Below are 11,890 nucleotides of genomic sequence, written 5' to 3'. Positions count from 1 at the left end.
AGTGCAAGGATGTCCATTTTTGGAGGTGGCTGGAGAGGACGATTAATTGACTCAAACAAAGAGGACTTTGACCACAGGCCAGAGCTAACACTGAATTCTACGAAGCTGCATTTGAATGCCACTTAATAACAAGTCTGTAACCTCAGTGGTGTGCTTGTGTAAAGCCAAACCATGGAATATTTCTCTGAACTTGGTGATGTAGTTTTGGTTCATAAACATAACACTTGAATTAAGTATTATCCGTTTGGTTGAAAACTGGCGTCTGTGGTGACTGGGACTGAAGCAAAACAGGAAGTCATGTGACGTCTCTTAAAGAGCAAGAAGTCCTCGAACTGCGGGAACAAGTTCAGGTGGTCAGGACTGCAGTGGAGAAAGGAAGGACAAGCAGAGTGGCTGGTCTGAGGCAGCAAGGAGCTTGGACTAGATGGGCGCACGCCATGGAGCGTCGAGTCACCTGGACGGATCTCTGGCAGGCTGAGCCACACCACATCACCTTCCTGATTCAAGCAGTGTATTATGTTCTACCTAGCCCAGCAAACCTCTTCACCTGGGGGAAAGTGGAGACCCCAGACTGCCAGCTGTGTTCAGAAAGAGGTACTCTGGAGCACATTTTGAGCTCCAGAGTATTTGTGGGGCGTTCACTCCACAAAGCCCTAAGTGCACTGGGCATTACGGGAGCAGCAAGGAGCAGAGCGATCAAGAACACCACCGAAGCAGCTGAGAAGGCCTCGAGGTGGCTCTGGATCCAAAGATCACAGACAGTTCAGGTGCATCGGAAGATGTATTTAAAACCCAGGTGGATAGATGAGTCAAACCTGTAAACCATTCAAAGATGATTGGCATAATAGCTCCACAAAATGGAATCCAATTCATTCAGAACTCCTCTTACTGACTGGCTGTAGTATGATTATGAAGCCTGCCTCCTCCATATCAACAGATTGGACATGGGTCAAACTTAAGAATCAAAATATAAGTTGAAAATGTTTCTCAAATTATTCTATCAGCAAGTTTAAAGCATGTTTTGGTTAAAGGAAGTGTCAGGATGTCAATACATGGATGATGTTGGCTTCATTTTTGTACGACAGGAGGAGGTAGAAGTGAGTCATACATCTTTATATGCACACAGTCATTAGTAAAACTTTCAGCCAGGATAGCTCGTGAAACTAAAATACTCATTTGGATCCAAACCAAGATCTTTTTCTACATATGTTCATGTTTTCTGTTCTGTCTTTTGCTGGATCCTCTCCAGCTGTCATGTTTAATGTTTTGGCAATCATCCCATTCTTCATCCCATGTGACATAACTTTATACTCCAGCTGGACACTAAGACAGTTTGATCCTGATTTCAGAGCTAGAGACATTTTTTGTAACACGAGCTGAGAGAAAAGTCCGAGTTCAGCCTCCCATATCAGATTAATCATCGCCTCTTTAAACCTGTTGCATCGTCTCTTCTGTCACATTAAAACATGAAGTACTGTGCAGTTAAAGTTCAGTGTTTAGCTCTGAAGGGTCTCTCTCTAGTCAGAGGAGTCCCCAGAGGCCTGCGGGGCAGTGAAAGGACAGCACAGCTTTAATATTTAATGATGCAACATTTCTAAACTTCTTTTTTAACATCTCTAATTTAAACTCTGTTTGACTCATCAGCCTCTGATCGTCTGACTCACTCTGAAATCCTCACTTCAGCTGCCTGCATGACCTCTGCAGTCTGCCACTACCTCATTTCCTGTATGGCACACACACACACACACACACACACACACACACACACACACACAATCTCACACACAATCTCACGCACATACACACACAAACATATCAGTTGCTGTGAGCATTTTTAAATGTCTCTGTGGTTCTCTGGTGGATTCCTTGGCAGCTTGTCGTCTCTGTTTCAGTCCAGGTTTCTGTTTCCTGTTGGACTGCAGGACGTCTGCGAGGCCTCGAGCACGGGAACACTGCATACCGTCTGTGATGAGGTCACCTCGCACGGTCACATGTTGCAGTAAAACCTTAAATGTCACATTAATCTGAGAAAGATCTGTTTTTAAAAGATCATCAGTTAAAGAGCAAGTTCAGAGTCCTGCTCTATTTCTGGTTTTTCCAAAAAGCTCTGTAGGCAGAAAATAATTGAACATATCTCACTGTTTGTTTCAGTTTTAGGGGCTAGAAGTTACTTTATTTGGACAACATGGGTCGAACAAGAGAAGCTCAAGAATAACACTTCACTCAGCAAGACAGATCATTTGTCAGGGCTGTGACCACAAAGAGATAGTGACTGAAATAGCTGAGGTGACACCTAGCAGACAGCTAGCAGCACACACCTGTCACTGAAAGAGGCCACACCCCTTATCTGGCCTAATAACCTTATTCTTAATTAGATGTAAACAGATGAGTTATGTAATAACTTTGCCTGTACAGATGTCATGACTAGAGATATTAGCTATAGAGACCAAATCTGTTTTTGTACAAGACTTTAAACATGTTTATTTCTGTCGTTAAAGTTGGACGTTTTAACATGGGGCTCTATGATGATTGACTCACTTTTGGGGCCAGCCTCTAGTGGACACTTGTGGAACTGCAGGTTTGGGACTGCAATTTTGGCTTCAGTTTTCAACTCACCCTAGTTGACCCTCGATTTTCCCAAACAAGCAATACTCTTGCTGATACACTAAACCACTTTTTGCTGATAACGCTTGCATAATTTTACTGATTTCAACCACTGGTGTCTAAACAGTGTCATATTAGTCCTTTTATCAGAGGTGTCTTTTTAAAAAATGGGTCATAAAACAGCTTTTTGTAAAACATGTTTATTTGTGTTGTAAAGTTGGACATTTTAACATGGGGCTCTACAGGGATTGACTCACTTTTGGGGCCTGCCTCTAGTGGACACTTAAGGAACTGCGGTTTTGTTTTCACTTGGTTCTTGAACATGGCTTAAACTACACCATTGACCATTCATGTTTTTTTCTGTCAGATTTAAGGACATGTTTATACACTTCATTACCCATAAGTCTTCACTGCTTTTGCAACGGTCAGAGTTTGTTCCTTAACTGTTGAGTGGTTTTTGCAATCTAACTCTTCAACTGAACGTTTTTTGCACCTCTAGGATTTAGAACTTCTGTGATTGGCTCCTGTTGAAATGCATTGTTGGAGTTGGAGTTGATGTCTTTCCTACTACATGCCTGTTTTCAGATACAGTTTCTTGTCCATTGTTCTGGTGGAGACATGACACACTGACTGTGAGAACATGAACTGTTACTACATCAAACCACACATGGCCTGCTCCTGGAGTTGTCTTTGGACATCCCTGTTTGTTGGTTATGAACGGTTCACTGGGAGCTGACATGCTATCAGCACTGGAATTCTCCAAGGGACTCCCATTAACCACCAACCAGTACGCTCCATCATCCTCTTTAAACATACACAACATGTGTACGGGGTATGGGGCATTTTTCCCACCCTCTGAGGCTTCCTGCTGTCATTGTAATAAATGTTAGCAATGTTTTTTCATCTGTACAGTTCTGGATAATATCAGAGTCTGACTGGAAAAATGACCAACATGCTGAGGTCAGCAGAATCATCACAGTAAAAACAAATATCAGAGAGTCTGAAGAACACCAGCTGCTTGTTGGCTCATATGGAGCGTAATTTTCACTCTGGATGAACCTTCATCTGCTGATAAGGATAGTTTAAAAAATGTGTAGTTGTCATCTTCAGCATGTTCACTCCCGTTAGCTGCAAAGAGTGGGATGATACTAATTTTTTCTAGTTCTCAAATTCCAACGGGGCCAAAACAGTGCTGACCTGATGGGACATGGACTGTAGCACCAATACGTGAGCAGCAGATCCTTTAAGTCCTGGACGCTGTGAGGTGAGGCCTCCATGGAGTGGACTTGGCTGTCCAGCACATCCCACAGAGGCTAGATTGGATTAAGATCAGAGGATTCTGTAGGTCATTCCTGTGTTTCTCCAGGCCATCTTCCACCATCGCTCTGTGGTCCAGTTCTGACGCTCAAATGTTCATTGTAGGAGCTTTGAGTGGTGGACAGGGGTTAGCATAAGCACCCTGACACAGCCCCATATCCAGTTTGAGCTCCAGTAGCTCCTCTGTGGGATCAGACCATGACCCTATCTGGGTTTTCTTCCATAGTTTAGATACTTTAGGTAGGCACTGACCCCTGCAGATCGAGAACACCTCACAACAGCTGCAGTTTAAGAGATGCTCTGACCCAGTCCTTGGTCCTTGCCACGGTCGCTCTCATCCTTACACTCGCCCATTTGCTTCCAACACATTAACCTCAAGGACAAAATGTTCACTTCCTTAAAGTGGAAAAGAATAAGTGCCGGTCCTCCCTTTATTCACTTGCCAGTGTGTGTGTATCATGAGGCCAATATCATTAAATCATTAGTGTTTTGTTGTAATGGACTGTCGAAGACCTTTGTCCTCATCCAGCTCTGTCCTCTTTGTGCCCTTTTGGAGCCAGGCACAACATTGCTGTTGTCTTAGATGGTCCTTGTTTATCCAGCACTGTAAGTGAGCCTCATGCAACGCCCTCAATAGGATGCTAGTATCATGTAGTTTGACATGGGTAATGATTGTTTTAGGTGCTATTATGAAACGCCAAGAAAAACTGTTGTATGAAGAGGACAGGAAAGATGAAAAAAATTAAGGTAAGTCAAGGAGTTAAATTAAGCAGTGGTGGTATTGTGTATTGGAGTGGACCACCACTTACAGCCCTGTGCCAAACAAATCCCTCCCACCAACAGAGGTGGTAAAGATCTGTGTTATTCATTTCACTTGTCAGTGGTCATAATATAATTGTTTATTGTTTTTGGGGGGGTGGGGGATTTGCTCATCATCAGCTCTAATTATATTTTCTTTCCTCCTTCTCTTTTATGTCCTTTGTGCGGAGGAGTGTCTGTTGAAAGATTTTTAAAATAAAGCCCATTTAATGTGCATGCCGATTGATCAGAATCAACTTAATTTGGTCCCCTCTAAAGCGTGAACATGTTACATACGTGCATGCACTCCAAACCTGCTTTAAACTAGTGTGAAATTAAAACATGAGTGTCATTACTTCAGGCCTGCATTGAACATGTGACAAGCGCCAATAATGTAGGACTCATCCCAACAGTGATTAGAAATGTAATATTGAAATTTAAATCAGTTTCTGATCCAGAGGCGTCAGCGGTCGAGGCTTTAATCCAAATGTTTTTTTGCGTGTGTGGACGTGTCGGACTCTGCAGCAGCTGTGATTGAATTTAACCTGGTTTGTCTCATTAAATTATCTGCTGTGTGTCTGCACGCTGGTCCAGGATCAGCGACTCGACTCCTCACTGCAGGGAGCCGGATGTCTTTAACAGCACCCGTCCTGTGTAATTAAATGAATGTACAGTAGTTAGATGAAATTACAGTGTGATGTGACAGCTGACAGAGAGAGCTGTTAGAGACAGCTGGCTCAGACTCATCAACACCTTCATCAATGAATCAACGAGTTTAACCAGGACGTGAGCCGTGAGAGGAGCAGGGATACAAAGTTACACACTGAGTGATGCTTCAGCAGAAAATTCATTCATGATTTAATGGTTTGTAATGATTCTGTTGTTTGATAAATTATAACTCCTACAATTTAAAAAATATGGCTGCAGATCAGAACTCGTATTGAGGTGGAAGAAGCATTAGTTTATACATTTTCAAATATATATACAGAGCCTCAGCTCAGTGAAAATATGTATGATTATTGTCAAATTTGATTTTTTGTTTTGTTTTGTTTTGTTTTTTTAATAAAAGGAAATATTTTGATAAAATTAAACATGTAAAAATCTATATTCCAAGCAAAATATAGCTTTGTTTAACCCTCCTGTTATGTTGCGGGTCAAATTGACCCATTTTAAAGTTCAAAATCAAAATTAAAAAAATGTAAGTATTTTTTTGCTATGAAACTTCTTCTGCTTGGGTCAGAATTTCCAATGCAATTTTTTTCTTTGCAAATGTGTTACATATTTCACCCCAATACCTTTCCAATGTACATTAAAAAAGTTTTAACATGAATTTTCATAAAAAACGAGTGAATTATCCTCATTAAACCATGCGACCTTGGGTTTCTTGAAAGACGTTATATAAATATCAGTTATTATTATTATTATTTAGATCTGTGAGAATCAAAGAATACCAATGTCCTAAATATTGATTTAAATGGTTAGTAATGGAGTTAATAATGAGATTTAAAAAATGTAAATTGGGATTTTTTGGGGGGTTCTGACACTTTTGAATCATTAAATATGCCCTGTGTCAAGTTGACCTAGGAACATTATTGCTGTCCCTAAGAAATCAACATTACAGGAGGGTTAATAATAAATGAAAAGATTGATCAGTAGAAGGGTCAAGAGTCAGCTCCATGGCTGAAAACCTGAGCCAAATTTGGAGTCCAAAAAACTGCAGTCCCTCAAGTGTCCACTTGAGGCTGGCCCCAAAGCACCTCACCATAGTGAAGATGTTTTCCTTGAAGTGAACATTTACACCTTTTTTAAATATATACAGAGCCTCAGCTCAGTCAAAATATGTCTGATTATTAGCAAAATATAGTTTTGTTTCACAGTAAAAAATACTGCTTGAGCAGTTAGGGGTCAAAGGTCAACAATGGAGCTGGAAACTGAAGCCAAATTTGAAGTCCAAAAAAATTACAGTTCCTTGAGCGACCACAAGAGGTTAGCCCTAAAAGTGAGTCAGATCCCATAGAGCCACATGTTAAAGGGATGATTCAGTCGTTTTGAAGTGGGTTTTGTATGAGGTTTATGTCACTAGTAATTGTACTAGCCACAATGGATGTTGCTCACCTCAGCCCCTGTAATGAGAAACTGCAGGGAGAAACAGCACGCAAGCTAGGCTACTGCTCTCTGCAGATGGGGTCGGTTTTGCCACGTAATTTAGCCAATTTTGAAAGACTCCGACCCGTGCACTCATCTTGATTTAGGTGTACACCCTACTGGGATTTTTTTCAGTACTTTAACTTTGCCACCAGAAAGTCTGTTTGTTTTTGCAATATTTGTGGATGCAACACAGACGTGCTCTTCGATTTTATGGCTAAACAACGACGAAACTTCTCTTTAAAATCCGCTTCCAGCCAGTTTGAAACCTGTGACAGACTCAAACCTCATAATGAAACTGAACAAGGACTGAATGATTGAATATTGAAGGTCATGTTAGTTCCACGTCCTGGCGGGAAATCAGAAGAATCTGGGTTAATGTTTGAGGGAGCTGATGGGAATCTCCGCGGGATTGCCGTCATGAAGGGAATTCACAAGACGGGCAAACTGATGAGTTTAATGTTGAGTTAAACTGAAATGAAACTCTGACCATGTTTCAGTGATTTCACTGCCTCAGTACTCATTTTAAAGATCCTAAAGGGATCTTTAAAAGGCTTCAGTGTGATATAGAAGCTTTAGTTTAAAGACGCTGGTATCTCTGTGGAGAGTAATTGGCTCAGTGAATCAGGAGGATCCTGTTATCTCTGCTGCTGACATTCATCTTTAATAGACAGTCTGATCCGTTAAAGACCTTTAGACATCACGGTAATTATTACCTACATAGCAAAAACAAAACTAAGGCGTGCAGGGAGGAAGGGAAATGTTTCTTCTTATCAGTTTTTAGGAGCAAAGGTTTGAGGAACAGAAAGTGTTGACATGAGGAGGATGTGTCAGTCTGGAAATGTCTTCGGCATAGAAAAACATCTTGGGGTAGAGGAGGAGAAATGAAAGGAGGAAGATTTTATTAAGTTTTGATTTCAAAATGACGAATAAAATTCCAACATTGGTGCCAGGGTTACTTTAAATTGAGCCTGTTACTGTTACCGTCAGCATATCAACTAAACGCATCATCCAGAAACCATGTACACTCCCTCCAGCTAGCTGTTTTCATGGTCATCTTTGCACAGATGCATGCTGGGTCAAGGTGAATCTTGCGACCTGTGGAGGACACGCCTGTCCTCAGATCTGTCTACTGTCAGAATCTCGTCACCTATACGGACGCATTAGGAGATTACATGTTTCACTACCAGAGTCTCAGCGCATGGAGGGATCAGTTCACCTCCTGCTGCAACAACGTGGAGCCCGATGCACTCTGTTGATGAAGACTTTAAAGCAAGGCGGGTTTACTTATATGGGACATTTGAGGAACGTGGTAATTCAAAGTGCTTTATGCAAGACGTGGAAACATGCCGACAAAGAGTGGTAGAAAAACAGCTGAAACAGAAGGTTTAAATAAATAATGATGGTTTAAGAATCTAAGCATACAGGTTACAGGGCAGTTTTGTATCAAACATACAAATAAGTATTTAAATAATAAGAGGAAGCTGTAGATAGCTGAGTCTTCGGCCTGGATTTAAAAGAAGTGAGAGTTTCTTGGAGTTCCTGCTGGAACATTATACTGAACAATCCCACCTGCAGCTGAAGACATTGATAAGTTATCATATTCATACACTAACTATCTGCTTTGTGCTAATATTTACAGTGAGTGGAGTTAAATATTCAGGTCAGATGGTCCAGGAGCAGCAGGATGTCAGCAGGATACAGAGGGGAGGATTTCCACTCCGCCCTGATAGATAGCTCCAGATGTTAAACCATAAAGCTGCGATGATTCAGGAGCTCCAAACAATCAACAATCTGAACGTCCATAACCTGAACAGTGCAGCTCAAACTGAGTCTGTGCAGCTCCGAAAATGTCACTGAAGGAGGAACGCTTTTTGAAGAGTTACTACGCACACAAAATGAAAATATCACTTATAAGTCTGAAAGGATTTAAGTAGATGAAGAAACAAGTCTGTGTTTAATTAAATCACCTCTCTCAGAAATGATTGAACTTTTTTTCTGAATCACAAATTGTGAAAGGTCAGTTTGAACTAGCTCAGTTTATCACTGCACATAAAATCTGAGTCATGTTAGTGTTTTAGAGGTGTAATAAAAACACTTCTTCATGTTGGGGAAGAGAACTGAAAGGTTCCTCCGGGTTAACTGATGTTTTGTCACTTTATTATTAACTTGCTTCCTTGTATTATTTTAGTCATGTTCCTTTTTACAACTCTTTTATCATTTTACTGCAAACTGGTGTCTCTTTGTTCTGCAACTGCACCTTAGAATTACTGGTTTAATGATCAATCATTTTATTATTGTGTTATCCTCATTCATTTCAACAAGGTGGAGAGTCACCTAGAAACAGAAACCTGAGTTAGATGCTGAAAATCAAATGTTACATCCTTCATACACACAGTCTTTTTATTATTTGAATATATGGTGGCTGATGACATCTGCAACAGTCCACATGATCTTAGGAGGCACAGGGTGTAAATTCAGAAAAGATGCACAATTATGAACAATGCAAAAGTCCAAACAAGTGCAACTACAGGACCACGCTGCAGAAGAAAACAAAAGTTTAAAAAGCTGCTTTAAAATGATGGGAATACAGAAACACACAAACAGAAGTGTCTGTCAATCAAAACATGACAAAGTAATTATTTTATTTTATTCATATTTATATTTTATTGTATTCCTTCTTCTATTAATATTTTGACTTTCTGACATACTGTTTATAATAGCTTTGTAATGACCAAATTTCCCTCCCTGGGATAAATAGAGTATTTCTGATTCTGATGTTCCCCCAGCCTGTAGGGGGCGCTTTTATAACCAATAATAAACATTTTTATTTAAATTGACTTTTTATTGGTGTTTTATTTTGCCAACTTGAGTCTAACATCTTAATCTCACCTCCTGTGTTTCCTCCTTACAAATTCATGATAGTGTTGTGAGTTGAGTTTTGTTTCCTCCTTGTCTGTGTTCTGTATAGTTATCGTTTGTCTTCCTTGTGTTTATGATCCATGTCTCATGTTGTAGTCCTTTACATATTTTCTTGTGTTTAAGTCTGGTCAAATGTATTTCCTGTTTTATTTTGTAGTTCTTGATCCCTCCTTTTTTGATTGCACTCATTAGTTTCACCTGTGTCCTGTGTTCCACACCTGTTGATTACTCTCTGTATAAAGTTCCTCTGTTTCCCCTGTCCTCTGTTAGATCATTGTACGTCTTCCTTGTGTTCTCTGTGTTTCTTCATCCTGTTTCCTTGTGTCTCCAGTGTTTTCTTATTAGTTTCTCAGATATTTTAGTAAGTTTTGTTTGTACCTTTTTGTTCTTTTATAATTAAAATCTTTATTTTCTCTGCACATTGGTCCTCAAAGTTTTCCCAATTGTGACAGATAGTGTTTCTGCAGTGCGTCAATTCTTGTTCTACTGAGTTCCTTGTAAATAACACTTTAGTTTTAAAACTTTTTTAACCTTGTACATGAATTAGAGGATTGGTGTGCTTATTGTTTTACCAATTTCTGAAGTGGCCCTGAACCGCAAAGCACAACGAAAAATCACAGAACGCAACATCAAAAAAGAAAACATAATGGCATTAGCTTCCGGACAGAACGTTCATCCAATCAGCAACAATCCTGTCACAAGTGATATGTACCTTTTAGAAGTTAATGATGTTTTGCTTTCTGATTTATTGTTGTGTTTTGCACTTCAGGGCCACCGTAGTTTCCTCTCTATAATGCACTTAGTGCTTTATTTTTTTCTGTATGAAAAGTGCAAAATAAAGTTTGAGTGACTGAGTCTGAAGTTTGAAGCGGTTGTCTCCTGTGGGAGTTTCTGGGGTTTTTTTGGTAACATTTGACTTCCTTCTAAGGCCGCCATTGTTCCCATGGTCACTGCTTGAACGGTCAACCAATCAGGAAAGTTTTCAGAGGACAGTTTTTTGATTTCAGAGAGCAGTAATTTTGAAATCATCAACACTATTTATACACACATGGACCAGAAGTCCACAAAGTGCTCCTCCTCCTCCTCTGTGTAAAAACATCTTCTACAACAGGATAAATTCAGGCACATGTAAAGTTTTTAATAACTCCATGATGAGGTGAAGTAAGTTCCTCTTCCACCTACACTCTGTCAGCAGATCGGCTACAACCGAGCAACCTCCTGAATCCGCTTCAGCAGCAACATGTTGGAGAAAATCCAGATCTGGGCCACTTCCAGTAGACCACGTGACTTTTTGTTTTCTTGGAAAGCTCCCTCATCTATTTCTATTCTTGTTCATATAATTCACACACTTTGTATTCTTCTGTTCCCTCCCCTCGTGGGCTCAGTTTAGCAGAGTCACATCAATAACTTTCACCCACAGCTGCACGCCGCCACGCTATAATGTGACTAATTTAGTGGGCGGTGACTGATGAATCCAGATTCCTGCTCCTGTACTAAAGCAAACAATGGTGGTCTTGAAAAGCCGGGTCTTATTTTTAGGGTCTGACTGTGTTTTTACATAACGGGTCACAGAAATAAGAATAGCTCCATCAATCACTGCAGCAGCACTGTCCAAACGTTCTGGGAACGCTGGGATCAGAAAACAGCTCGCTGCGCCAGAGAGGCCGGCCCGCCAAGACCACAGTTCCACTCCAGCTGTCCAGAAACCAGCTCAGTAAGCACAGAGACCAGAGGACAACTACTTATACTGCAGTTATGTTTCTGCTCCTTTACTCTGTGTGAGGATTTCAGATTCTGCAGACTTTTGACATTCCTCCAGAGTAATGTTTTACTCCTCAATTTTTATGTAACAGCTGAAGTATGCAGATTTCGCAGATCCAGACGTGACATCCATCATGCTCTCTGATAAAAGTCTTATATCTCCCAAATGAAGAAAAAAAAATCCCCCTCTCTAGCCTTCAAGTTGACTGCTGCTTTCAGTCTTCTGCTTTTTGCACCTCCTATTTCAGAAACACATAAAGGAAACAAGATAAGCGAAGAATTAGAAACAGAACATCAACTTCTGTTTTATCTTGAACCCTGCTTCTGTTCAGAAAGAGAACAC

Source organism: Notolabrus celidotus, chromosome 21 (assembly GCF_009762535.1).
Source record: "Notolabrus celidotus isolate fNotCel1 chromosome 21, fNotCel1.pri, whole genome shotgun sequence".
In the NCBI taxonomy this organism is placed as follows: domain Eukaryota; kingdom Metazoa; phylum Chordata; class Actinopteri; order Labriformes; family Labridae; genus Notolabrus; species Notolabrus celidotus.
This window is presented reverse-complemented; position numbering follows the sequence as displayed.